General features: G+C 41.6%; 1 long non-coding RNA gene across 3 annotated transcripts; it reads right to left on the reverse strand.

Annotated features, from left to right (window-relative positions):
- Window positions 1–1,030: 1,030 nt before the first annotated feature.
- LOC123119261 (uncharacterized) lies at window positions 1,031–5,095 on the reverse strand. 3 transcript variants are annotated; one of them, XR_006458574.1, is made up of 4 exons: window positions 4,365–5,095; window positions 3,378–4,265; window positions 2,371–2,644; window positions 1,031–1,524 (listed from the first exon to the last, which is right to left on the reverse strand). It is a non-coding gene; the product is annotated as an uncharacterized lncRNA (long non-coding RNA). The 3 variants fall into 3 exon arrangements; XR_006458573.1 differs by lacking the exon at window positions 1,031–1,524 and having other exon boundaries at window positions 1,537–2,644; window positions 3,378–3,452; window positions 3,925–4,265; XR_006458572.1 differs by lacking the exon at window positions 1,031–1,524 and having other exon boundaries at window positions 1,535–2,644.
- Window positions 5,096–6,091: the final 996 nt, after the last annotated feature.

A 6,091-nucleotide genomic window follows, 5' to 3' on the forward strand; every position in this document is an offset into this window, starting at 1 on the left:
ATCGCACACAGCTTGATCTGGCTGACCGTTTCTGTTGTGTTGCCTAATCGCAAACAGTTCAACCAAGTGAAATTTGTGTCGTATATCACACACACATTGATCTGGCTAACCGTTTCTGTTGTTCCGGCTCATCAGAAATAGTTCATATGGATCCTGTATGCCACGTATCGCACAAGCAACTCTAATCTGCATCGTGCTTGATATCTCTGCCATCGCGCACAGTTCGTCTTATTGGTGACAGTTTTATTATAACACCGTTTGCGATTAATGCATCGCTCACAGTTTTGTCGAATGGGTCTCTAATTGATGTGCCCCGTTAGTAGCATCCTGCGGTAGTGATAGAAAGAACTTATTGTAATCTCCGCGTGGAGCTATTTGTTCCAAATTGATGTACTAATTTGTATTCCGGTTAATATGAAAAATTGATGCATGATAATGTGGGGATGTATGTGATATCTTTATGTTTGCCTCTAGTATCTAGTATTTGTCTTAGTACATTGTTCAACAAAGTATGATGATTTCCACAGTAACGTGAAAAAGGTTGAGATGCATGACTGCATTGCTCACACTTTGAGTGAAATCTTCCAAAGTTTTCAAGAGGAAAGGAACTTTGCGTAAATATAAACAACTATACAATTTTTTTGCTACAAACTAATATGGAACCTTGGAGTGGTCATATCCAAGTAAGAGACGATGGAGTTGAACTTTGACGAAATTGCCTTATATAGATATGCATGGATTGAAAGGAGAGGTTGCAGCTTTACTCTATTTTCACACTTTGATAAGAGGGAAAATGCCTCATACATCCATGCCTATATGGAAAGGAAGGCGCTGCACCTTCCCTCTTAAATGTGTGAAATTCATTGATGCAAGAAAAGTCAACCTTTTCTAGGGAGGGGTGTAGATCTCAAAGCAAACAACAATGCCAACATAGGTGTTTCTAGAGTTACAATTTACTAGTAACCATGCACGTGCAATGCACGTGTTCACCAACAAATATAAACTTGACCATGTTGAAAGGACTGGAAATTTAAATTTACAGTTGAACATACGAATTTTAACATTCCTTTCAAAAATAAAAAAATACATGTGGGAATGCCTACTGCATATATGGTTCATAGACAGCTTGTGGAGGTCTCAAAAGAAATTCAACATTACAAATTGTAGGCTCCTCGTAGAGAAAGATCACATATACTCAAGAGCCATCTAATGTGAAAATCAATGATGTTACATCTGCTTTCAACGTACTATAGATGCAATCCACCAAATAGGACTACCCAATAGATTGCAAACAGGGCAGTCATGTCTGGCAATGACCTCAGTATCTTTGTTATTGCTGTCGGTGGGCACAACACAATAGCTGGTGGAGTTTCTGTCTCCCGTGCGCCACACGATCTCCGGTGGTCCCACCCTAAGCTAAGCTCGCCCGAAATCACAATTTTGGTGGAGAACATTGTTGTATCATCACTAATGTCTGAATTAGAATTTAGGATAACCGTCTTGCAAACAGAATAATCGGCTTCTCTGTTTCCATAAAAAAAAATGTAAACACAATCCATCATTGTGTAACTGCAACTACCAACACAAGGCTATAATGGATCGGATTCCATCATGGTGACAGAGGCAATTTAACCAAACAAAAAAAATTACGTGGGGAGGAACTGGAAAGTATAAAAGTGCATGGCTAATAATCCATACTTCTGATCAAACTGCACGAACCCGCACTGTTTCCCAACTACAATCTTCACAACTGGGAGAAGGTTTGCTTAAGATTATTTTCACTAACATTTGGGTCAAGCCAACCGATAAATACCTAATGACAATTAAACAACAATAATAAAAGAAAAGTTGTAACAATGTACATTGCATAAGTTACAGTCAATGCATCTGTACTCACAGTTGTGTTTGTTCAAATCTCCATCTGATCGAGAGGATGAACCAGTAGACCCAAAAGTATGTAAGCCAACAATTTTCCAGTAAACAGAAATAAATAGTCACATCTATGCAAACAACATTAAATGATTCCTGTAGAATTTTTTAGCCAAAAGAACATTGATAATAGCAATTCACATGTTCTCAAATTTTTTGACCAATCATTAATACTCTCAAAAATATGAAGCTACCTCACTTGTCACCCATACAAACCCATTTTCCAAAAAGGTAGTGCATAAAAGCAGCAAGGAATGAATGCAGAGCAAAAACAGTTTTGGACATAAATACTGCAAAGTGTGAACTTCTGAATGAATCTCCCTCCCAAACAAATTAAGAAGGGAAACAAGTCCAGATGCGTGATAAAGCACAAATCCATAGCCCTTTGATCTACCAGTGTTAGCATCAATAACAACTTTTGTATCTTTGACAGAGGAGTACCTGCTGGAGAAAGTCTCCAGCAATGCAGCATCATTGACATCAGAGGCAAGATCGCCTACAAATATGGAATTATCTGAAGCAATGTCTGACTCCGAACTCATATCGCCCATGCTAAATGATGCCCAGCTTATCCTAAAAAGTTGATCAGTACTTGGCATTATATGCCCAGCAAAAACATCAACTACTTTTTCAGTTGCAGCATGACTGTAGAACTCTCGAATCCGTATCCTTCTGATTATCTTTGCTTATTACAAATAAACTTGATCGCGTCAACCTACATCATATTCATACATATTAGTACAAGTTTGACCTTGGATAATATAAGAACTGTAAATTGCATAAGAAGACACATTGCAATGCAGTCAGCACACATTTATATTCCTCCATGACAGTTCAAAATTCCAATTTTCAAGAAAATTTCAGTTGCAACAACTACAAAATGCAACTGAGAATTTACAAGACGTGCTAGGAAAATAATGATTATTAGCCAGTATGCATGCTAACTATATGGACTCATAATTGTCAAAAAAAACATGCAGACTCATCTCATGTGTGATGACGCTTCAGTGGTTCTCTAGAAATAGAAAAAGAATAGTTTTAAACCTCAGACACAAAGAGAAACATACGGACTCATCTCATGTTTATTTATTTATTTATTTGCTAATACAGGGGTGTAGCTCCATGCAGGTGTTTCTCAAGTTACAAAAAACTGTACAACATATAATGTCTGACAGCCTTCCATGTGTTGCTCCGCAGACTGGGATAGTAGAAATCGCTAGGACAATCAAAATATCAAAGGGTCCCTACAAGTACTAAAGTAAACCTCATGGTTGCACTTGCCTTGTTTCAGAAAGGGCTAGCAAATAAAAGCCTAACTATATAACTGAAAGGTCTAAGCCCACATGTCCTACGGCTGAATTTAAATCATTCCAAGTAAGAAGAAATTAAGCTGAAAATGGAAGGACACTGATAACAAATAGCTAGCAATACATAGATATTGTGGTTACCTTGGAAATGTGCACCCCAGGCTTGTATGAGCTCCAGAACACTTGATACAAATGAACACACCAAAAGTTAATGATCTGCAAAGACCACATCACAACATTTGAAGATTGTGAATAATGTGAAACACTCGGTGTCAGATACCATGTTGGTCAGAAGTTTCATAAGATAATAAGAAATACACATAGTGCTCTAAATTAACTCTGTCGCTGTCGACCCAGCAAGGCTGAGAAAGTAGCTCCCACACCCCAGCGCCTTCCCGACCATCATGGAAGCGGCATCGACGGTGGCGGCAGAGGTGCGGTGAACATAACTTGTCATTATCAATTCAGAGAAGCGGATAAAAGATTGCAACCAAACAACTAAGCACACGTTGCAAACCAAACAACTAAGCACACGTTGCTAGATGATATAACCAACTAAAAAGCAAAGAGAAGCTGAAGTTGAGGGTAGAACAAAGCATCTATATATACCTATATCACTGATAAATAAAATCAAAATAAAGATGGTGCAGTAGTTTTTCAGACTCGATGATATGGACATGTTACTCACATTTTTGGACACCTTTTGTACAAGGTCACTGTATCTCGGATTTTCCAATCCATCTCGAAATAAAAAAAATGCATCCCACAGGGTAAGGCAACAAGCTTATTGCAGATTTGAAAACATCAACTGAACATCCCTTTATCCCATCAGGCCCAGTGTAGCTTGTATGAAGCTTCCCATGATACGAAACACCCAACCATGGGTTTCTCAACAGTCTGACCAGTTCCCAAATAACACCATGGAGCTGTATATCAGTGCTTGCAGAGTCCAGTTGTACTGAATGCAAGTTTTCTGGAGCAGCGACTGAGAGACCAGAAAAGTTTGAGCAATACCCAGTGGTTCTGAACCTGTGCCACGGATATTCAGGATGTCATAAGCTGGATGGATCAAACATAAATATAATTCTTGGCACTCAAAATATGTGGTGCTACACCGAAATCACTCACCATGATCTCTGGACTGGATGTGCCACGTCGCTCCCATGCTATGCCTGAAGGCTCGTCAAATCAATGTTGTAAAAGATTGGATCTTGTCACCAAATCACCGTGGTCTCCAACGACAATGCTAGAAGAGAGATTGAAAAAGCACAGTAACACGCATTGTCTTCCTTGCAGAAGTGTCATCAAATACCTAGCGTACAACCAGCCGTGCATACTCAACTGGTGGAGAGGAAGTAGGGCCTTGATGGGGATGTAGCGCGCCAGGCCTTCTTCCTCCTCGTGTGGAGGCACGGGGGCCGGCGCCGCCTTTGCCGTCGCCCGGATCCAGGCCCAGTAGGGCGAGCACCCGGTCGGCAAGGCTGCGGCGAATCAGGGCCGAAGTGGGCGACACCGCGTGGGAGTCCGCATGAAGGGGCAACTACTCCTCATGCATCCGCGACGGCGGCTCACCTGGATGGCAGCGGTGGGAGCCTCGCGCGTCCCAGCCATGGCTTGTGTGTGGCTACTCTTCGCGCGTCTGGTGTCGGGCGGTGGGCGCCGAGGCGATGTAGTGGAGGGGGAGGCCGCTGGCGACCGAGGTGAGGTGTGAGTGGCAGGTAAGATTGGGGACGCGGTGGGCGGCGGCAGCGCTCCATGGGAGAGAGGAACAGGAGGCGGGATTTCACCCGATCGAGCGTGATGTATGGGGGTTATGGGTGGGCGAAGGGCACGAGCGTGGGGCGCACACGGATGGCAGAGTTTTCGTCCGCCCTCGTGAAGTTCTCTCGTTTAATAGTAGCGTAGATAGAAGTACCAATACACAAACTTAGATAAAGTATATCATATTGACAACTATGAGGGCAATCTGATCTCCACCACCCACCCAATTCTCAAGTTTTGGGAGATTAATACTAGAAATTCAGGGAAGAGAGAAACACGACATGTGTCATTGGCAAGATGTGTCGTACTCAATGCCTCGTACTGAGCAATTTGGGGACCATCTACATGCCGGAAGATGTATAGATGCCCTTACGGAGCCACCATGTAGCTAGGGAGGAGTACGTAGCCAAGCTAGGCAAGCCTTCACGGCCATGTGACCATGACTCCGTTCTTTGAAGACACGGCTAAATTCATAAGCTAGCTCAGACATTCGTTCCTCGATTGCTAACTGCACAAGCTTTCTGAGTTTGGTACGTACTCTTATCTAATCGCCTAGCAAAAGGCTAAGGCAGTGCCTAGAGTTTTATTTTATTTTTTGAGGGGGAGAAAGTATTTTCATGAGATATAATTTAGTCCCATTCACGTGATATGGGCTTGGGCATCACCAATTGTCATTGCAGCCTGTTTCTCAATTTTTATGGGCTTGGGCCATTAAATGGTCTATAGACTGGGTTGTTGGTTGATTTTTTGTAGTTTGTTTACGGAAAAATTAACGTTCACACATGTGGGCGTTTGCACATCGCCCACAGGGCTCCATCACCACTTATTTTACCACATATGACATCAGCAGAAATATTTTTAGTTTTCGGCTTAAAAATATTTTACCTCCTAATTAAAGAAACGAATTAAAAATTTGTTTTCACCATTAAACCCGTCTCGACGAGATCTTCAAAACTAGACCCCATGTTGATACGTTTCGATGAAAATTTTTTTTACCCAAAAGTTGTCATGATGTCTACACTGTAGTTTCCATAGTGCTTAAACTAAAATTGCCATGTGGCAATTTTAGTTTGTAGATCATGGTAATTTTAGTT

Source organism: Triticum aestivum, chromosome 5D, assembly GCF_018294505.1.
Source record: "Triticum aestivum cultivar Chinese Spring chromosome 5D, IWGSC CS RefSeq v2.1, whole genome shotgun sequence".
Taxonomy (NCBI): domain Eukaryota; kingdom Viridiplantae; phylum Streptophyta; class Magnoliopsida; order Poales; family Poaceae; genus Triticum; species Triticum aestivum.